This window comes from Neofelis nebulosa, chromosome 14 (assembly GCF_028018385.1).
Source record: "Neofelis nebulosa isolate mNeoNeb1 chromosome 14, mNeoNeb1.pri, whole genome shotgun sequence".
Lineage (NCBI taxonomy): Eukaryota > Metazoa > Chordata > Mammalia > Carnivora > Felidae > Neofelis > Neofelis nebulosa.
In genome coordinates, this window is record NC_080795.1 from 17,775,054 (window position 1) to 17,797,732 (window position 22,679).

The following is a 22,679-nucleotide window of genomic DNA, read 5'->3' on the forward strand; positions in this document are numbered from 1 at the left end:
GATCAACTAGGAGTTGCTTGTACAGTGAATATTCACTAACAGGAATTAACATGTCCCCAGTTACTAAAATGATGAATGCAGAACTGATAAAAATACATAAATTCTGATATTAAGAAATTCAAATATTTTAGAAAAGCAAGGTACAACTCACAGTAACATGAGCTTCAACACTAGAGTAATGGTTAAATGAATACGTTTATGCTGTAAGGTTTACCTCCATGGTTTACAGTAGAAACAGTTACTAAGGACGTGCTTAGTATTATTTTACATATCCAGAAAGTTTATTAATTATGTATTTATATGTTTTGCCCTGGGCTAAGCTAAATTTTACCTTACAGTGTTCTATAAAAGGAAACAGGTACCATAAATCAAACTATGGAAATTTTCCCTCAATTGAATGTACTTTACATGCACTTTTAGGAAAGTCTATTACTTCCAACGAATTTATTGGCAAACATAATGCTAATTTTTTACTAAGCAGAAAAAAATAAAAAATATGTATGATGCAAGAAGTTGACCAGTCCTTTAGATTATCAAATTTCCTGCTGAATTTCAAATAAATGTTTTCTTATCATACCAGAGCTAGACTGGCCTGGTTATTTTCTGAAACATGAAAGAGAGAATAGATTTTCATTCAAAAGCCAATGTTCCCCCTCCTCACTAAAAGCCAGTAGGCCCCATTTTATAATATGGGTCTAGAGAACATGTCAAAAAGGAGTACAAAATTCAGACTGCAATCATTCTATTTTTATTGCCTTCAATTGCCTAAGTATTAGAACTTTGAGAATAAAGGTGAAAAATGAAATTTCCACTATAAAAACAACAAAAATCACCTAAAGGAGAGGACTGAATCCAAATGAAAAGTAGACACATGAACCACTGATAGCTTACAAATAACTCAAACTTCGAATTTCCAAATTTAACTTTACATCTTTAAATGTTTTAATTACTTGTAAAAGAAAGGCACTGTACAATTGTAAAACTTTTTAAATTTAGGCCTTGATCTCTGGCCAAAGATAATGTATAATTTAAGTTCCCTAATGCATTTAAATAATTTTCCATAATAACTTAAAACTAGGATTAAAAATTCTAATAGACTGAAACTGATTCTTGAATGTATGGCACATCAATAATACTGAGATCCTTGAGAAATATTTTCTAAGGTGCTAAAAACTGTAATTCACTCAACCAAAACTGCATGAATAGGAACAAGTCTAATAAAAATATCTCATTTGTGTAGCATTTCATAATTTACAAAGCAGTTTTACATACATCTTATTAATTCTTAGACTAGCACACAGTATTACCAGCATGCCCATTTTACAGAATAAAAAGAGTGAAATGACTTCTGCAAGATGACAAGAGGGGTACAGCCCAAATCAAATGGCTGAGTTACAACTCAGTGATGAAAAATACTAGTTTTACAATGTTATCATAATTAGTTTTCTAACAAAAAAGAAAACTGTGCTGCTTATTAATTCAGAAAAGAATCTTGCTGTTTTGAAAAGCAAAACTAGAAATGTGACTTGAATGATAAATATTCCAGGTCAATAATTTTCTTTCCCATTCCAGACTTTATAACACAAAATAAAAATCTCAACAGAATTCAGATCAAGTGCCTGCCTAAAAACACTAAAGTATTAACTATCGGTAAACCAAATATAAGGAAACTCACAGAGTGAAAATCAGCATTCAAAGAAATCATGAATTATGAAAATTATCTTTTAATGGAACTTAATATTTAGGAAAGAATGCAGTGGCTGTTCACCATCAACAACTTGCAGTGACTACAGTGAAAATCAAGAAGAACTGAGTTATTGTTCTAAGTGTTAACATCCCTGGTGGCAAATAAACAATTAGGCATTTCATAGATTCTGCTCAATGTAAGATCTGCAGAAGCAGCAGCTATGGGGTCAGAGAAAGAATACTGCATTGTAAGTCAGGGCCCTGGGTTCTATTTCAGGCTTGGTCACAGAAGCAGAATCTAGAAAGAAATGGGTTGAAGGCCCCAAAAGACAGAGTCTAATCCCCAGGTCTATCACTGCATGAAGTTTCTAAACTTCAGTTAATACATTTTTCAAATAGTTGTGGGTTTCAGAAGAATATTAGGAGTATCAAAGCAGTATGAAAGTACTTTGTTTTAGCTAGGTTTAATCTTTTTATTTTTTGAGCGAAGTTTTAAATATGAAAAAGTACAAACAACAATATGATAAATACCAAGTAACCAACCACCTGAATGATTTTATGGTAGCATTTCATAACTGATTAGCTCTTTCCAATTATAAGAGACTTTTAGAATGACCAGCTAAAACCCTGGGATATTAAAAGAAAGTATTTAAATTTGGGATAGAGGTGTAGCCAAAGCCTCCACTTAAAACAGACAATAGAAAATTTTAAAAGCAATACATATGCATATATATAAATACATGAAGCCCTGCTCAAAGAATTTGCCAGAAATAGTAATAGTGTTTGACTAAAGGGAAAAAAAAAAAGTCAAGTGACTAGATAAGAGCAGAAAACATTTTTCATCTTTTATCTTTCTGCGTACTTTTTAAACTATACACTCTGTATATTTTAACTATTTTGAGAAATTAAAAAATTAAGCAAACGACAATAAAGATTTTGGTAAATATTTTTATGTTTGGCCCAATATTAAAGGCTGATATCTATTTATATATTCCTTTACTTTTAAATCTACAAATACTAATTTCCAATTTTAATATTCTTTAAAAATATTTCTTTAAAGTTTTTTGCATTTTTACTGAGATTTTTATCTTACAGACCATTTTCCTCATAAAAATAGCTCTAATTTTAAAATGAAAAAGGTGGGAAAATGACTTAACCTCTAAATATTTACAGTATATAAAAACTTCCATTTTTTTATCAGTCTGTAAGTTATGCTCATTGTAGTCATAACAGCAAACATCTCATGTAATCATACATTTATGATTTTATCAGAAGGTTCTACCAGTAGTTACCTACAAATAAAATTATTTTCAAGAAAAAAAAATCTCTGACGTATCTTAGTATAGGTCAGCAAAATTTTACACATCTTTACATTAAAACATATAAGGAGTAAGAATTAAATAACTAATACAGCATTGAGTGTTTTGAGTTAAAAACCAAATTTTCTTATATCCAGCATATAGACCTTCAAGTATGACTGAACCACATATCTTGAAGAATGATTCAGAAGTCAAGATTTGAACCATCACAAACACATATGAAAACCTTAAATTTGCATTTCTCACAACTGTATGGCAAAAGTTATTAAACACACACATTCACAAGTTTAATCTCCTGAAGCACCACCATCAAGTCCACCTCCTGGTTTGGCATGACACTTAATAAAGTTGCAATAATAAGGTGGAAAGTCAAGATTCTACTCTTCCAAAATGCATTCTAGATTTTGAAAATGTATTTTTTGCATATCTTAACTGTGAACAAACCTGCATATTGATACCACACTTTTTTTGATACCACACTTCTTATAGCACAATTTTCAAAAGCATGATAAAACAAGTTAGACATATATACATATCATTAGACTTCTAATATAATTCTATCCTCCAAAGGAATTGTTTCATTGGCTTAATCTTTCCCTTACAGTTCTAATCCATAGTTCCCCAATCTTTATCCCCTCAATTAACCATTATTTCCCCTGTGAGGTAACATTTTATTTCCCCTTAGTAGTGCTCTTCACTTACCTAATTACTTATTCTGTGTCTCCATTTCCCACCAGATTATTAACTGTGCAAGAAAAGGGACCCTGTCAGTCTCATGTACCAATGCATCTTTGGTTCTTATCACAAGTTGCACATAATAACACCTAATGTCTACTGAGCAGTTACCACCTGCCAGGTGCTACTGATGGTTCTTTTAAATTACCTTATTAGAGGGGCACCTGGGTGGCTCAGTCAGTTAAGCATCTGACTCTTGATTTCAGCACAGGTCATGATCTCACGGTTTGTGGGTTCGAGCCCTACATCGGGCTCTGAGCTGACAGCTGCAGAGCCTGTTTGGGATTCTTGGGTATCCCTCTCTCTCTGCCCTTTCCCTACTCTCAAAAATAAAATAAATGTTTAAAAAATAATAAAATATCTTAATAGAACCTCCAGCAACTTTGAGATAGATACTATTGTTGTTCTGATTGTATATAAGAGAAAACACACACAGGTACCTAAGTGACATACCCAGGATTACACATTTAGTGATAGACAGGTCCAATGTTATTAAAATAATTTTTTTTAACGTTTATTTATTTTTGAGACAGAGACAGAGCATGAACGGGGGAGGGGCAGAGAGAGAGTGAGACACAGAATCGGAAGCAGGCTCCAGGCTCTGAGCCATCAGCCCAGAGCCCGACGCGGGGCTCGAACTCACGGACCGTGAGATCGTGACCTGAGCTGAAGTCTGAGGCTTAACCGACTGAGCCACCCAGGCGCCCCAAGTCCAATGTTATTAACATAGTGGACACTCAGTAAATGGTTGTTGAATGAATAAGTGAATGATCATAAAATGTAGTAGAGGATGTAAGTTATACATGAAAACAATTTAAAAAAAATCAAGATACCTTTAGGCCACTGAAATTGATAAAGGAGAGTCTGCAGACCTTTAAAAAATGCTAAAATTTGTAAATAAGTCTATGGCAAATAATTTGTCTCACAAGGAGAACCCAAATCTGCCATGTTCCCAGGCAGTAGCTAACCTCAGTTATTAGCTAAGTGACTCACTTCCTCAGACCTGCCTTGGAAACTAATACACAACTGATTCAAATTCATGCCTCAGAAAAATTATAAATTACTATACCTATATGAGAAGCTCAATATTCCAGAGTGTAAATTTTAAGTCCACCAATGCCAAGATCTTTCCGCTTTTTAAAATACTTAAGTACTAAATTTCAAGGAACAAAATATAATTAGTGTAAGGGACCAGGAGAGTAAGAAGTGTAAGTAATAGGTAAGCAGGAGTGTCCTAAAAAAGGTTGTATTTAGGAAAATACAAAGTATTGACAAAGAAAGGAATGACAAAGAGCAAGAGAGAGAAGAGATGAATGTGCATAGGGTGTTGTTCAGTCAGTAAGGATGTATAACCCTCAATAAATGAGATGACAACCAATTTAAAAAATGGGACAAGAGATTTGAACAGACATTACACCAAGCAGGATATATGAATAGCTATAGGCACAGGAAAAGATGCTCAACATCACTAGTCTAGGGAAATGTAAATCAAATCAGTAAGATGCTGCTTCATAGTCCTAGAATGGCTCTTCTACATTCTAAAGATACACAATAAACACATGTCAGTGAGGATAGGGAGAAATGGAAACCCTCATACACTACTGGAGGGAAAATGCTGTAGCCACTTTGGAGAACATTGGCAATTTCTTAAAAAGTTAAACATAATAAATTTACCATATAACCCAGAAATTGCACTCTTAGGTCCCATATCCGAAAGAAATGAAAACATCCACACAAAGACTTGCATGTGAATGTTGAAGGTAGCATTATTCATAATTGCCAAAAACTGGTAACAATCTAAGTGTCCACCAATGGGTAAATGGATAAACACATCAACTCAATACAATGGAATGCTATTCAGCAATAAAAAGGGATTAAATACTGATACATGCTAAGACAAGCATAAAACTCAAAAACATTATGCTAAGAAAAAAAAAAGCCATATATGAATGATTATATGATTCAATTTACATGAAATGTCATGAAAGGGCAAATCTATAAGAGATAGAAAGTGGATTAGTGGTTTTCTGGGATAGAGACTCAAAGTTAATGGACAGGAGGGATTTTATACAAGTGGTGGAAACATTCTAAAATTGATTTATGGTGATGGATGCACAACTCAGTAAATTTACTAAACAACAACAACAACAACCTTAAGTTGTACACTGGAAATAGGGGAATTACATGACATATAAAATATGCTTCAATAAAGTTATACCGAAGACAAAAAAAGACATATACCTGACTGGAATGAAGGACCTGTAACAAAGTAGAGAGCAAATAACATTTTATGTGTATTCTGTAAGTAAATACTGCTCAGCTGAAGCGACTCAGCTAAAATGTAGGAGCCTGTAAGCCCAGAAAACAAACAAAAAACCTCCCATAACTGTGAAGTACTATGCATGTTCCAGTATCAGGAGACAAATTTATGCTCTCCAAAAATTATTCTCCTCAGAAAAAAAGAAAGTCATCTTATACTTGAGTCTTTATGAAGTCTATCTCACAGTGCACGCTTTTAACAGCTTTTATAAACTTTTTATTATGAAAAATTCCAAACACATTCAAAAGTATAACAATTCCATTATGCACTTTGAACAATTACCTGTTCTACCTAAACACCCCCATTTACTTCATGCTCCCCTTCGCCAATGAATTCAATTAAAGCAAAATCCAGGTACACCAATGACAAATATTTCAGTATTAAATTACCTTTTAATATTCTTTAAAAACAATTATAAAAGTAACCCATGATCACTTTATAAAATCTGGAAACTACAAAAATGTATAAAAGAGAAAAAATATCAACTATGATCCCACCATATAGAAAACTCTCGTTAACATTATAATGTATGTTTATCCTATGCACGTTATTTTTAGTGTAAACTTATTAAAGTACAACACATAATATGGGAAGTATATGAGTTGTAAGTGTTCAGATTGATAGCTTTTCCTTTATAAATATACATGCACTACCTCACTTTACTTTGAAAAAAAATGATTTAAGTAACTGTCTTAATATTACGTAGATACTTACAGTTTTGTACATAAATGGTCTACACATCTCCTTGCTAACTACAATGTAGGGGATAAGAACCTTTATTGACCATATAGTCTCATTTAATCCTGTAAAAACCCTATGAAGCAGGAGTGACAGATGAGAAAAGAGACCCAAAGAGACTTGATTACTTTGTCTCAGATCTAATAAATGGTAGAATCAGGAACAGAATTTCAAAAAGACTGGCTGTCAGGACTTCTTTCCATCATATCATGATATCTATCTGAACAGTATGAGGGAAACAAAAAGAGAATGCTGGTCTTTCTCTGTTATTCTAAGACTACTGTTCTTTTTGCTGTTTACACAACACTCATGACCACCGTAGGCAATGTAAACAGTAATGTAACTTCTATAAAAGAGTAGCTTAAATAAAATCTGCAATACTGTAGAAAGCCTTAGGAGGTCACCAAAGTAAAAAAAGAGAATTCTAGTAACCAAACAACTCAAATTTGTTTAGGATTTTGTGTGTTCACTAGCAACTTCTAATATTATAAGTTTTATCTTTCTGAAACTAAGGCTTATATTAAAAGATGCACATACACAGACCCTTACCTTACAACAATATGCAAAAATTAATTCAAAATGGATCAAAGACCTAAACATATGAGCTAAAACTTCAAAACCCTTACAAGAAAATATAGAGAAAAAGCTTCATGACATCGGATTTGGCAATGATTTTTGGATAGGACACCAAAAGTACAGGAAACAAAAGTAAAATTAGACTACATCAAAATTAAAAACTCTATCAAAGGATGTAATCAACACAGTGAAAAGTCAATCTAAGGAATAGGAGAAAATGTTTGCAAATCATGTATCTCATAAGAGGTTAAAATTCAGATAAAAAAAAAAAAAAACCTACTACTGCCCAACAATGAAACAAACACCCTGATTTAAAAATGAGCAAAGAACTTGGATATACATTTCCTCAAAGAATTGGGGACCACTGTAGACAAATGGCCAACAAGCATACGAAAAGAGATGCTCAACATCACTAATAACTAGGAAAATGTAAATCAAAACCACAATGAGATACCACTTCATCACAATGAGATACAGTGTTGCCTGTACACTGCTGGTGGGAACGTAACTGGTACAGCCACTATGGAAAACAGTAAAGAGGTTCCTCAAGAAATTAAAAATAGAACTACCATATGATCCAGTAATTTCAAAGAAAATATATATCCAAAGAAAACAAAGTCATTATTTCAAACAAGTATCTGTTCTGTGTTCATATTATTCACAATAACCAAGATATGCCAGCAGCCTAAGTCTCTATCATGGATGAATGGATAAAGAAGACGTGGGGTGTATGTGCATACACGCACGTGCAAACACACCCAAGGAACATTATTCAGCCCTGCAACAATATGGATGAAGGAGGGCATTATGCTAAGTGAAATAAGCAAGACAGAAAATACAAATACTGCATGATATCACTTATCTGTGGAATCTAAAAAAAACAAAAAACAAAAAACTGAACCCACAGAAACAGAGTAGAATGGTGGTTACTAGACCAGGGTCTGGGGGGTGAGGGAAATGAGGAGTGGTTGATAAAAGGGTACAAAGTTTCAGCTGTAAGATGAATAAAGTCTGAGGATCTGATGTATAATGTAATGACTACAGCTGATAACATTGTATTATACAACTTAAACCTGTTAAGAGAACAGAACTTAAGTGTTCTCACCAATCTCAGAATTTTTTTTTTAAAGAAAGAAAAGTTGTCAAATCTAAGCTCACACCTTAAGAAAGTAGAAAAAGGTCAGACAAAGCCTAAAGGACATAAAAAAAAAAAAAAAACACATGGGGAGAAATCAGCGAAACTGAAGACAGAAAAATAGGGAAAAACATGAAAAAAAAAGCCGGTTCTCTGAAAAGATTTAAAAAACGACAAACTTCTAGCAAGACTGATGAAGGAAAAGAGAAGACACAAACTACCAGTAACTGAAATAAAACAGGTCATCACTATCAACACCAGAAACTAAAAGGAACTAGGACAAACAATTCTATACTGTCTATAAACTGACAGTGGAGATGAAATGGACCAATTCCTCAAAAAGTACAAAGTACCCAATTCACCCAATATGAAATAGATTAATTTTAATAGTTCTACAACTATTAAAGACATTGAATTCCTAGTTTAAAACAACCAAAAATGAAACCTCCAGGACAAGATGGTTTCACTGGAGAATTCTACCAAATGTTTACAGAGTATCAACACCAATTCTATACAATCTCCTTCAGGAAATAGAAGAGGACAGAATATTTTTCAACTTATTTTATGAGGCCAATATTATCCTGATAACAAAATGGGGCTGTTGCACAAATAAAGATTTGGTTGGTCTTTGTCCCTGATCCTGGGAAGGAGCCTCTAAACCCTTGGAATTTTCAAGTTATATGAGTATCTTTGTTATTCATGGTGAGCCTTTACGGCAGTTTCAGAATAGGGCTGGCCATCTATATTGGAAAGACCAACTATGTGGCTTTCAGCTGCATCACTTCAGTCTAATCTCCAGAAAGGGGTGAGGATTATAGACTGGGTTCAATCATGTGGCCAATGATTCAATCAATCCTGCCTATATATTGAAACCCCAACAAACTTTGGACACCCAAAGCTAGGGTGAGCTTCTCTGGTTGCTGACACATACTGATGTGGTAGAAAGGTGATAAATCCTCAGGACATGAAAGCTTTGCGTTTAGGGCTCTCCCAGACTTCACCCTATGATCTCTTAGATGGTCTTGACTTTTATTCCTTACAATACAATTGTAATCCTAAGTATAGCACTTTCCTGAGTTCTGTGAATTGTTCTAGCAAACCTGAGGAAGTAATGGGAACCTCAAATGCGTAGCCAGCTGGTTAGAAGTATAGGTGGCTTAGAAATGTTGGAAATTAGGGCTGGTGTCTGAAGTGAAGACAGTTTTGTGGACTGAGAACTTAACCTGTCAAATTTGACCTCACCATGGGTAGTTAGTATCAGAACCGCACTGCACGGACAAAGACAGCAGAACAGGAAAAGAAAATATAGAATGCTATCATTTACGAATATATAAGTAAAAATTCATGACACTAATAGTAGGAAATAGAAACCAGCACCTAGGAAAACAGACAGCATGACCAGCTGGGATTTATTCCAAGAAGCCAAGGCTAATTCAATATTCAAAAAAGCAACCAATGTAATCCATCGTGTAAACAAGCTAAAGAAAAATCGTATGATCCTATCAACTGATGCAAAAAAAGCATCTGACAAAACTCAACATGATAAAAAAACTTTCAGCAACCTGGCAATAGAAATGAACTTCCTTAACTTAAGAGTAGTCACAAAAGATTTCTGGGAAAGATGGAGTAGGAAGACTCTAAGCTCATCTTGTAACACCCACAAGTATAAATAACCAGAAAATGAGCCGAAGACTAACAGAACAGACTCTCCACAGCTAAATGTAGAGAAGAGGTGACATCAAAGAGGATAGGACAAGTGAGACACAGCCAAGAACTAAACGGACCACAGGACTGCCTTGGAATGTAAGGACACTGGGCATGGAAGGAGGAGAGACAGAGACTCACACAGGGGAGCTCATGTAAAGAAGATGAATCCCTATAACATTTAGCTCTGAAAACCAGAGGGACTGGATTTTCCAAAATCTTACAGTCAGCAGGGCTTAACACTTGGAACTTTATTTTTTTAATTTTTTTTAATGTTTATTTGGGAGAAAGAGAGACAAATCACAAGTGGGGAGGGGCAGAAAGAGAGGGAGACACAGAATCTGAAGCAGGCTCCACCCTCTGAGGTGTCAGCACAGAGTCTGATGCGGGGCTTGAGCTCACAAACTGTGAGATCACGACCTGAGTGAAGTCGGACGCTTAACGGACTGAGCCACCCAGGCACCCCTACACTTGGGTAACCTACTTTAAAAGATAGTAGGCTTCTGAGAGTTGAGAGGGCAGAATCTCCACCCTTAAAAAGATAACACAACACAGCACCCCTTGGAGATATAGCATAGAAGCAGCAGTTTGAAAACACAGAAGGAAGATTTGTTTACTCATCTCAGAGCATGTGATGGAGAGGCAAGGATCTTGGGAGACTTCCCTAGGAATGAAGAAGCTGGAAAGCACCATTTCCCTATCCAGCTCCCCCAACATAAATACATGGACCACAGACACCTGCAGGAACCAGCGTGGTGCCAAAATTCACTATCTAGCTTGCTGACAGTACACACCCTGTCCCCGAGTTCTCCTGCAAACACACTCCCTCCAGCCAGGCCTGGGCTTTAGACCCCAACTGACAGCAAACCCACCTATACCTTGCTAGCACTGAGCGCCTAGCCTCGGCATTTTTCTGCAGTGTGGTGCCACTGCATCTCTGGCGAATGACTGGTTTGATGCAACTTACACCCAAGGCAGCCACAAACTGGCCCATTAACAACACAAGGAACCAATTTTGCCCACAACAGGAAAAAGCAGTCATTACAGGTAAATGGACTAAAGGGAAAAAAGGCTTAGGCAAAAAACAATGACCCACTCTACGCACATAGGAGACACACACTGAAGTACCAGGTTCTAGTGAGCAGGGGACACTGCACTTACAGGGCACTACAGGACCTCTTCTTCATAAGGCCCCTTCTTTGAAGAGCAGGAAGACACAGCTGACTCTCATAACACAGAGGAACGGAGTTGGACAAAATGAGGAAACAGAGGAATATGTTCCAAATGAAGGAAACCAAAACCATAACAAGAGAGCTAAATGAAATGGAGGTAAGTAGTATGTCTGAAAGAGAATTTAAAGTAATGATCATAAAGATACTCACTAGACTTGAGACAAGAGTAGAGGACCTCAGTAAGACTCTTATAAAAAGAGAGAAAACATAAAAAGGTCCCAATGAGAGATGAAGAGCTCAATAACTGAAATGAAAAATACACTAGATGGAATAAATAGTAGAGTAGAGGAAGTAGAAGAATGGACTGATGACCTGGAGAGCAATGTAATGGAAAGCAATCAAACTGAGTACAAAGAGAAAAAATATAATAAAAAATGGAAACAGACTTAGGGAACTCCATGACACCATCAAGTGTAATGACATTCATATTATAGGGACCTCAGAGGAGACAAAAGGGGGCAGAAAATTTATTTGAAGAAACAAGAGCTGAAAATCTGGGGAAGGAAACAAATCCAAATCCAAGAGGCAGAGTCCCCCCAAAAAATCAACCCAAGGAGGCCCTTATGAAGATACAGGCCTCCTATTAAAATGTAAAAAAGATACATTTTAATAAGTAATTAAAATGGCAAAAAAATGTGATAAAGAGAGAATTTTAAAAGCAGCAAGAAAAAACAGTTACATATAAGGAAAACCCCAAAAGACTTTCAGCTGATTTTTCAGCAGAAACTTGCAGGCCGGAAGGGAGTGTCATGATATACTCAAAGTGCTGAAAGAAAAAACCTGCAGCCAAAAATACTCTATTCAGCAAGGCTATTATTCAGAATAGAAGGATAGATAATGGGTATCCCAGACAAAGAAAAGTTAAAGAAATTCATGAACATTAAACCAGCCCTACAAGAAATTTTAAAGGGGACTGGAAGTGGAAAGGAAAGTCCATAAGCAAGAGTGAAGAAAAGTAGAAAACACAAAAGCAGTAATATTAAGTATACCTATAAAAATGTTAAGAGATTTACAAATAAAAGGATGTAAAGTATGACACAACATACCTAACATGAGAAGGGGGAGAAAAGTAAAAATTTAGTGCTTTTAGAATCGGCCCAAACTTAACCAACGATAAATGTAAAAAAGACTGCTATATGCATAAGACGTTATATACAAAATCAATACAACCACCAATCACAAATAAAAGATACGCAAAAAATAAAGAGAACGTAATCCAAGCATATCACTAAAGAAAGCCAGCAAACTGTGAGACAGCAAGAGAAGAAAGGAACAGAGAAGAACTACAAAAACAATCATAAAAACAACAAAGCACAATAAGTACATACCAATCAATAATTACTTTGAATGTAAATGGATTAAATGCCCCAATCAAAAGATACAGGGTGACAGACTGGATAAAAAAACAGGACTCATGTATATGCTGCCTACAAGAGACTCATTTCATACATAAAGACACATGCAGACTGAAAGTCTGAAAGGCACTGAAAGGGACAGAAAATATTTATCATGCAAATGGAAGTGAAAAAAACCAGGGTAGCGATATTTATATCGGACAAAATAGACTTTAAAACAAAGATAGTAACAAGAGACAAAGATGGACATTATATAATCATAAAGGGAACAATCCAACAATAAGATATAACAATTTTAAGTATTTACTTATCCAACACACAACACCCAAATACATATAAAGCAGCTAATAACAAACATAAAGGAAGTAATCGATAGTAATACAATAATAGTAGGGGACCTTAACACCCCACCTATATCAGAGGATAGATAATCCAAAAAGAAAATCACCAATGAATGACACATTGGACCAGTTGTATCTAACAGATATATTCAGATGTTCCATCCCAAAACAAGAGAACATAATTTTTTTTCAACTGCACATGGAACATTCTCCAGAACAGAGCACAGATTAGGCCACAACACAAGTCTCAACAAATTCTCAAAGACTGAAGTCATATCATGCGTCTTTTCCAACAACAATCCTATTATAAACTAGAAATCAACCGCAATAAAAAAATCTGGAAAAAACACAAATAAGTGGAGGTGAAATAACATGCTACTAAACAATGAATGAGTCAACCATGAAATAGAAGAGAAAATAAAAAAAATACATGGAGATAGATGAAACTGAAAACACAATGGTTCAGAATCTTTGGGATGCAGCAAAAGCTCTTCTAAGAGAGATTATAAAGCAATAATAATACCCTAGGCAATAACTGCGTACCTCAAGAGGCAAGAAAAACCTCAAATAAACCTAACTTTACATCTAAAGAAAAAGACAAAACCCCAAACCAGTAAAAGGAAATAACAGCAGAAATAACTGAAATACAAAAAAAAAAAAAAAAAAAAGAACAGATCAATGAAACTGGGAGCTGATTCTTTGAAAACATTAACAAAATTGATAAATTGTTAGCCAGATTCATAAAAACAGAAATAGAGGGCACAAATAAAATCAGAAATTAAAAAGGAGAAATAACAACTGACATCACACAAATATGAAGGACTTTAAGAGAATACTATGAAAAATTATATGCGAACAAATTGAACAAACTCAGAGAAATGAATAAGTTCCTAGAAACATATAACCCTCCAAACCTGAATCAGGAACAATTTTTCCTGACACCAATTACCAGCCATGAAAGTGTATCAGTAATCAAATAACTCCCAACAAACAAAAGTCCAGGACTAGACCATTTCACAAGTGAATTCCAACAAACATTTAAAGAAGGGTTAATAACTATTCTTCTCAAACTATTCCAAAAAATAGAAGAGGAAGAGAAGCTTCCAAATTCATTCTATGAGACCAGCATTACCCCCATACCAAAACCAGATGAAGACACTAAAAAATAAATTAAAAAAAAAAAAAAGAACTACAGACCATTTTCTCTGATGAACATAGATGCAAACTCCTCAACAAAATATCAGCAAACCAAACCCAACAATAAGATATTTTGAAAAACCATTCACCATATCAAATGGGATTTATTCCTGGGATGCAACGGTGGGTCAATATTTGTAAATCTATCAATGTGATACATCACATCAACAAGAGAAAGATTAAATAAAAACCATATCATCTTTGAAATAGATGCAGAAAAAGCATCTGACAAAGTACAGCATCCATTCATGATTAAAACCCTCAACCAAGTAGGTTTACAGGAAACGTACCTCAACATAATAAAGACCATAGATGAAAAACCCACAGCTAACCTAATACTCAATGGTGAAAAACTGAAAGCTTTTCCCCTAAGGTCAGGAACAAGACAAAGATATCTACTCTAATGACTTGTATTCAACACAGTACTGACAGTCCTAGCCACAGCAATCAGACAAGAAAAAGAAACAAAGGGCATCCAAACTGGTAAGGAAGATGAAATGGTACTATATATAGAAAACTCAAAAGACTCCACCAAAAATGTACTACAACCGATAAATGAATTCAATAAGATCACGGGATCTTGCCCACAAAACAATACTGGACTGGCACAAAGATAGACATATAGATCAATGGAACTGAATAGAGTCCAGAAACAAACCCATGATTATATGGTTAATTAATCTTCCACAAAGGAGGCAAGAATATACAACAGTCTCTTCTACAAATGGAGTTGGGAAAGCTGGATAGCTACATGCAAAAGAATGAAACTGGACCACTTTCTTTGACCATATACAAAAATAAACTCAAAATGGAGTAAAGACCTAAGCATGAGACCTGAAATCATAAAAACTGTAGAAGAGAACACAGGCAGTAATTTCATGGACAATGGCTGTAGCAACATTTTTCTAAATATGTCTCCTAAGGCAAGGGAAACAAAAACAAAAATAAACTATTGGAACCACATCAAAATAAAGTTTCTGCACAGCAAAGGAAACAAACAACAAAACTAAGAGACAACCTACTGAATGGGAGAAGATATTTGTAAATGACATACCCAATAAAGGGTTAGTATCCAAAAAATATAAGGAAATTATACAACTCAACATCAAGAAAATAAATAATCCAATTAAAATGGGCAAAAGACACGAACAGACATGTCTCCAAAGAAGACATACACATAGCCAACAGATAGATGAAAAGATGCTCTACATCACAAATCAACAGGGAAAGGCAAATCAAAACCACAATGAGATATCCCCTTACACCTGTCAAAATGGCTACAACCAAAACCACAAAAAACAACACGTGTTGGTAAGGATGTGGAGAAAAAGGAATCCTTGTGCACTGTTGGTAGGAAGGCAAACTGGTGCAGCCACTGTAGAAAAAAATATGGAAGTACCTCAAAAAATGAAAAATAAAATCACCATATGATCCAGTAATTCCACTACTGGGTATTTACCCAAAGAATACAAAAACACTAATTCAAAAAGACATATGCATCCTTACGTTTAATGCAGCATTATTTACAATGCCAAATTGTGGAAGCAACCCAAGTATCCATGGATAGATAAATGGATAAAGAAGATGTGGTATATCAGTGGCATATTACTGAGCCCCAAAAAAAAAAAAAAAGAATGAAATCTTGCCATTTCCAACAACACAGATGGATACTGATAATATAATGCTAAGTGAAATAACTCAGAGAAAGACAAATACCATATGATTTCACTCATATGCAGAACTTAAAAAACAAAACAGGGGAGCCTGGGTGGCTTAGTCGGTTAAGTGTCCAACTTCAGCTCAGGTCTTGTGAGTTCAAGCCCAACATCGGGCTCTGTGCTGACAGCTCAGAGCCTGGAGACTGTTTTGGATTCTGTGTCTCCCTCTCTCTGACCCTCCCCTTTTTGCGCTCTGTGTATCTTTCTCTCTCAAAAATAAACAAACATTAAAAAAATTTTTTTAAAAATGAAGAAGAAAGAGACAAACCAAAAAAGGACTCATAATTATAGAGAACACACTGATGGTTACTAGAGTGGAGGTGGGTGGGGGATGGGTGAAATACGTAAAGGGGTTTAAGAGTACACTTAACATGATGAGCCCTGAGTAATGTGTAGAATTGCTGAATCACTATATTGTACATCTGAAACTAACAGAATGGTGTATGTTAACAATAACGGGAATTTAAAAACAAACAAAGGTGGATAAGGAAGATGTGGAGCAGTCTCAGCCCAGTGCCCCTGCAGCCTGAAGCAGAACTGGCCAGTTAAGACTAGCCCAGACCTGCAGAATCCTTGAGCATGAGAATAAACACTCATTATTGTAAAAACAACAACAAAAAATTATTTTGGAAGAATATTTAATGGAACAGAAAAAATGTCCTATGTTAAACTGAAATATCAGGTATAAATATATATATATATATATATATATATATATATATATATATATATTCTGATTAAAATTAAGTATCACACATAAATTAAAAAAAAAAAAAAGTAGCTAAAAAAAAAACCCGACAGGTAATACCAAACTTAATGGTGTAATACTGAATGCTTCCCCCCAAGATTTGGAACAAGGCAAGAATATCTATGGTCACCATTTCCATTCAACTTTGCAGTGAATGTCCCAGTCAGAGCAATAGGCAAGAAAAAGAAGGCATTCAGACTAGGAAGGAAGAAATAAAATTATTCTTATTCACAGATAACATGATTATATAAGTAAAGAAATCCAGATAAAGAAAAACTCTTAGAACACATAAAAACATTTAGCAAAGTTTTAATACACAAAAACAAATTTCTCTATACTAACAATGAATGACTGGAAACCAAAACTTTAAAAATAGTATTATTTATAATAGCTCGCCCCAAAATGAAATTCTTAAGTATAAACCGAGCAAAATATGAATGAAATCAAAGAATTAAATAATAGGAGAGACCTATCATGGTCATGGATTGGAAGTCTCAAAATAATAAAGATGTCAATTCTCCCCAAACTGATCTACAGATTTAACCTACTGCCAATCACAATCCCAGCAAAATTTTCTGTATATAGATAATGGGGTTCTAAAATTTACAAGGAAAATCAATGTAACTAGAATAGAGAAAAGAATTCTGGTAAAAAATAAAATAGGAGAAAATAAAATCTCCAACTTCAAAACTTAAAGTTATAATAACCAAAATAATGTGATACGAGAAGGGATAGACACAGAGACCAATACACAGATTAGAGAATCCAGACATAGAGCCACAGAAATATAGCCAATTGATTTTGACAAAGGTGCAAAGATAATTCAATGGAGAAAGGATAATCTTTTCTATAAACCAAGTTGGATCAATAAGACATTCAAAAAAACTAATAAATTGGACTTAATGAATATTAAAACCTTCTCTTTTGTAAAAGGTACTGTTTAGAAAATTAAAAAGTAGGCTATAGAAGTTATTTGCCAATCACTTATCTGACAATGGACTTATGTGAGTATATATGTATGTATTTTTAAATATACAGAATATATATATAACTAAAAACTCTTAAAACTCAATGAGTTTTAAAATGAGCAAAAGACTTAAGATACTTCACCAAAAAGATATAACATGACAAATACATGAAAAAATGTTCAACATCAACAGCCATTAAGAAAATGCAAATGAGAACCACAATGAGATACCACTATACACCTCTTAAAATAGTTTAAAAATAGTTAAAATATGACACCAACAAGGGTTGGTGAGGATGTGGAGCAACTGGAACTCTTCAACACTGATGATGGAAATGCGAAATGGTACAGCCACTTGGGAAAACAGTTTGGAGGTTTCTTATAAAGTTAAACATATACTTACCATAGGACCCAGCAGTCCCACTCCTGGGTACCTACCCTAGAGAAATGAAAACTTATGTTCAAATAAAAAATCTATACCCGAATGTTTATAGCAGCTCTAGTCATACTAACAAAAACTGGAAACAACTCAGATGTCCTCCTTCAATGGGTGATACAGAAACTGTATTACATGCATACAATGAACTATTACTCAGCAATAAAAAGGAACAGACTATTAATACAAGCAGCAATTTCGATGAATCTTAAAGACATGCTGAATGAAAAAACCCAAACTCAAAGCTTACATACTATATGATTTGATGTATGTTACATCCTCAAAAAGACAAAACTATAGAGACAGAACACAGCAGTGACTGTTTACTTGTATTAATGTAAAATATAAAATTAAAAAGCAAAATAAGATGTTCGGGCCCATGCCCAGGCTTGGCAAAAGAGGATCTCCAGTAATGTGATGCAGCTGGTTGCATTTTTAATATTCCATCAGTGCTCTTGGTGAACAGCCAAGGATGAGAACAGCTGTAATTCCTTAAATTTGATTTCTCCATTCCTTCTGCTACATCTTTAGGTCAGGCTTTTCTTTCTCATGAGGCCTACTGATTCCACATCTCCATTCTTGAGCCCTACTACATTAGCACCAAAGTGACCTCTGACAGGATAAACTTCAAGCTCTTCAGCACAAGACCCTCCAAGACTTGGTCCCTGTCAACCACTCTCCTCTCTCTGCACACCCTTTCTTGCATCCCACACTCCAATATTAAAAAAACACTTAAATCCCCTGAAGTGACCTGCTATTTCACACCTCTAGCTAGGCTTTTTGCTCAAACTACATCCTCTGCCTGGAATTCCACCCCCACCATGAATTTGCCTGGCAAGTACCTTTTAAGACCAATTTGGTTACATATTTTATGTCACTTCCAGCAGTTTTCTGTCCATGCTCACCATCACCTATATAATACTGCCCACGAGCCTCATCTCCTACCATTATTGCCTCACACTTAAGACTCTTAAAATGCCCATCTTCTAGGTAACTCTCTCCCAAACTTCGTGTTTTTTTCAGCTGCTCATGCCTTAGTTATGATACTCCTCCTTCCCAAGAATACTTTTCCCCACCCTTCTTTCCTGGCTAACATAAATTCATTCTAGAATAAACATCTGTCATCTCTAAGAAGTCTTCGCCTGCATTTCCAGGCTAAAATAATTACACCACTTCTCTATCTCCATAGCCTCTCTGGTTATCGCTATCAATAGCTACCTTATTTTACTGAAATCATTTTGTGCGTCCACTTCCTTCAATTTGCTCCTTAACAGCAAAGGCCATCCTTTAGATCTTTCTCTTCCTCAGGCTTAGCCTAAAATCTGGAATAGGTCCTTAACAAATGTTTCTTGAATACAAAAATGAGAGTAAATTTACTAGGCAACTTAATACACATCTCCTTTTCTCCAAAAGGACCTAAGTAGCTAACTATATACTGAGTAACACCTAAACTTTTATACACAGGTCAGCTGGCTCTCTCCTTAGCTCTTGTTTTGTTATTAACAACTGTTAACTAGGCAGCCTTATTTAGATGTCCCAAATGTATCTCAAAATCAATGTAACCATAACTGAATCCATATTCTTCCTCAATTCTGTCTCTTAAATGTGGTCATTTTCTTGGTAAATGGATCCAAGAGCCCAAATCACGTTAGAAACCTCAATCATCCTAAATGCCTTCCTTTCCCTCATTTCTCACACCCAGTTATTAAGTCCTGCTAATTTGTTGAGATCGAAGCTCTCCATATAGGCCTCAAGTTCAAGCCCCTGTTTCTTCAAATCTGGGCTATACCAAGATCCATTAATATAATGGTCTTATGCCTACAGTTCTGAACCCCAGCAATTTATTTTTCATAATGTCAACAATGATCTTTCTGAACTGCAACATCATTTCACTCCTTTGCTTGGCACTCTACAGTCTATAAGAAAAAGTCTAAACTCCTTAGCATAGTATAAAAGGTCTTCTGGCCCCTGTGGTCTTGTCCAGACCTTCTCTCCTTATCGACTCTATCAAACTACACCCTACACTCACACCAAACTTCCTACATTTCCCAAGGGACAGCCATACTAAATCATAACATGTATGACTTTCACAGTATAGTCATCTAGTGATCTTCCAAGCCTGAGATCTAAGGGAGATTACATATAAAGCTATACCTGATCCATGCTCCCACACAACCATGACTCTTGGAAAGAACTGATCAATTCTTCCTTTGGGTTTCCAACAATTTCATGTATGTGTACAATAGTACCTATCACTTGTAAGATATATTATTATTGCAATCCATTTCCCCCAAGAACACTATAAGCTACTTGAAGACAGAGGCCATAAATGATCTCTAGGAGCCACAGAATCTAATAAAATTATAAGACACATTGAAAGTGTCCAGTAAATGTTTATTAATGTGGTTTAAAAAATCTTTATATTGGCTTTAACCCTGTGGTAAAATCAAGAGTTCAAAATAACAAAATTTAATATATAAAACATTAGGTTATCCCAAATAGCCATACAGAGGCAAAATCCACTAATTTGCTTTTGTAACAGAAAATAACTAATAATTAGCATTACTCCCAAACACACAAAACAAACTATGGCCAACAAATTCAAACAAGTGCTTATACATTTTAAATAGTATACATTGTTCCTACACGCAGCAAAGTATAGCAACTTGTTTTTAATACTTTCCCACTTCAGCATTCTGTACCTTTCTACCTATTCTTTCTTACTCACAACCTCATGGTATCCTTAGGTTATGTAAAGAAGCTCGTTTCAGGCCTGTCCCAGTTCTGTAACGTCCCATGTTCCAAAACTAATCCATTCTCTTTTTCCAGTCAAATCTCTCATTCTCTCAATGGGCAAAACTCAGGTCGATGATGAAGCCAAGAAAGAATTCTCTAGAAATCTAAGGACAGCACCAACAAATGAATAACTAATATGTTTAATATTCCCTAAGATTATCTGCATTTGAAAAGAGGTAATTTTAAATGCAAATAAATACTGACTTGGTATAATAAGAGAAAAGATTTTCAAGGAGAAATTTCCCAGTGGGTGAGGAAGGGAAGGAACACAGAGGTTCACCACATCAAGACTAAACCAAGTTGTAATCACAGTACAATAGAATGAGCACAAATTTTGGGTCACTGATTTCAGGCAAGGATTTATCAACATAGAAGAATACCAACATCTATAACTCACACTGTTATTTTGTGACTCAACTGAAATATACAGGAAAATACTTAATGACAGGTTCTGTGTATAGTTGATTCTTGAACAACAGGGATTTAATCTGCCCAAGCCCACTTACACTGGTTTTATTTTCTTTTGTTGAAAAGTGACAACAAAAGCCACAAGGCATTTATTCCCAACTGCCCACCCCATTCTCCACACAAGTGAATGGAAGGCAACTGGCACACAGGTCATGCCTTTGGTCCTCTAAGTACCAAAAAGAGGCCTGCCTAGATGGTCAGCAGCTCCATCCCTGTGGCCCAGGACCGGGCAGGGCTGTGAGTTCAGTCAAACCTCTCATTCTCTCAACGGGCAAAACTCAGGTCAATGATGAAGCCAAGAAAGCATTCTCCAGAAATCTAAGGACAGCACCAACAATGAATAACAAATGAATAACCCAAGGCTGGTGGACAGGCTATGCTGAAGCAGAGGAATGCACCTGGAGGGCAAGGTGGAAGTTGTACAGGGACCCCTTCTTCTCCCAGCACCCTAGCAAGGCTGTAGTATCAGAATACCTGGAACCCTTGGGGCCCCTCCCAGGCTGGCCAGCCTTGCCCCACCCCCAACCTTGCAGAGGGCACATTCAAGTGTGGCTTTATCCACCAAAGATCACAGGCTCATGATAGACCTCCAGGCAGATGGAGCTGCCACCACTATAGTGAGCCTCCAGGCCAGTACTGCTGCCTGAGAGCAGCCTAGTGGCTGCCTCTGCTGAGTCAAGGACACCAGGTTCTGGTACACTGCCAACTCCAGGCGGCCAGACCCACCCCATGGCCCTTGGACCTCCTAGAGGCAGATTTTTTTTCAATAAATGTAAGTATAGTACTTTAAACGTTTCTCTGATGAATTTCTCAACATTTTCTTTTTCTAACTGACTTTATTGTAAGAATCCAGTATATGGTACATTTTACACACAAAATAAGTATTAATCAACTGTTTATCAGTAAGGCTTCCAGCCAACAGTAAGCTATTAGTCAAGTATTAGTAAAGTCAGAAGTTACATGAGGATTTTTGACTGTTCAGGGGTCAATGCCCCCAATTCCCACCCTGTCCAAAGGTCAACTGTAATTGAAAAGAACTTGATATCTAACTCCAGAAAAGATGTAGACCCAAGAATCTGCAAGACTAAGTCTAAACCAGTTAACACTAATGGACTTTCGGCAGACCTCAAGAAACCTCTATTCTTCAATTTTTCATACCTTTTCTAAATGTGTTGAGAAAGCCACAATAGATACATTCATGGAAAGAA

The 22,679-nt window shown here is 35.6% G+C and overlaps 1 protein-coding gene across 4 annotated transcripts in view; it reads right to left on the bottom strand.

Annotated features, from left to right (window-relative positions):
* The window catches only part of ARFGEF1 (ADP ribosylation factor guanine nucleotide exchange factor 1), a 149,672-nt gene that overhangs the window by 111,987 nt on the left and 15,006 nt on the right, over nt 1–22,679 (bottom strand). The window contains exon 1 of one of the 4 annotated variants that reach the window (XM_058699746.1): nt 18,175–18,193. The exons of the other annotated variants lie outside the window; for them this stretch is intronic. The gene's annotated coding sequence lies outside the window, so the exon portion shown is untranslated. Of the gene's footprint in view, nt 1–18,174; nt 18,194–22,679 lie in introns of those variants that run through there. 4 annotated transcript variants of the gene reach the window in all.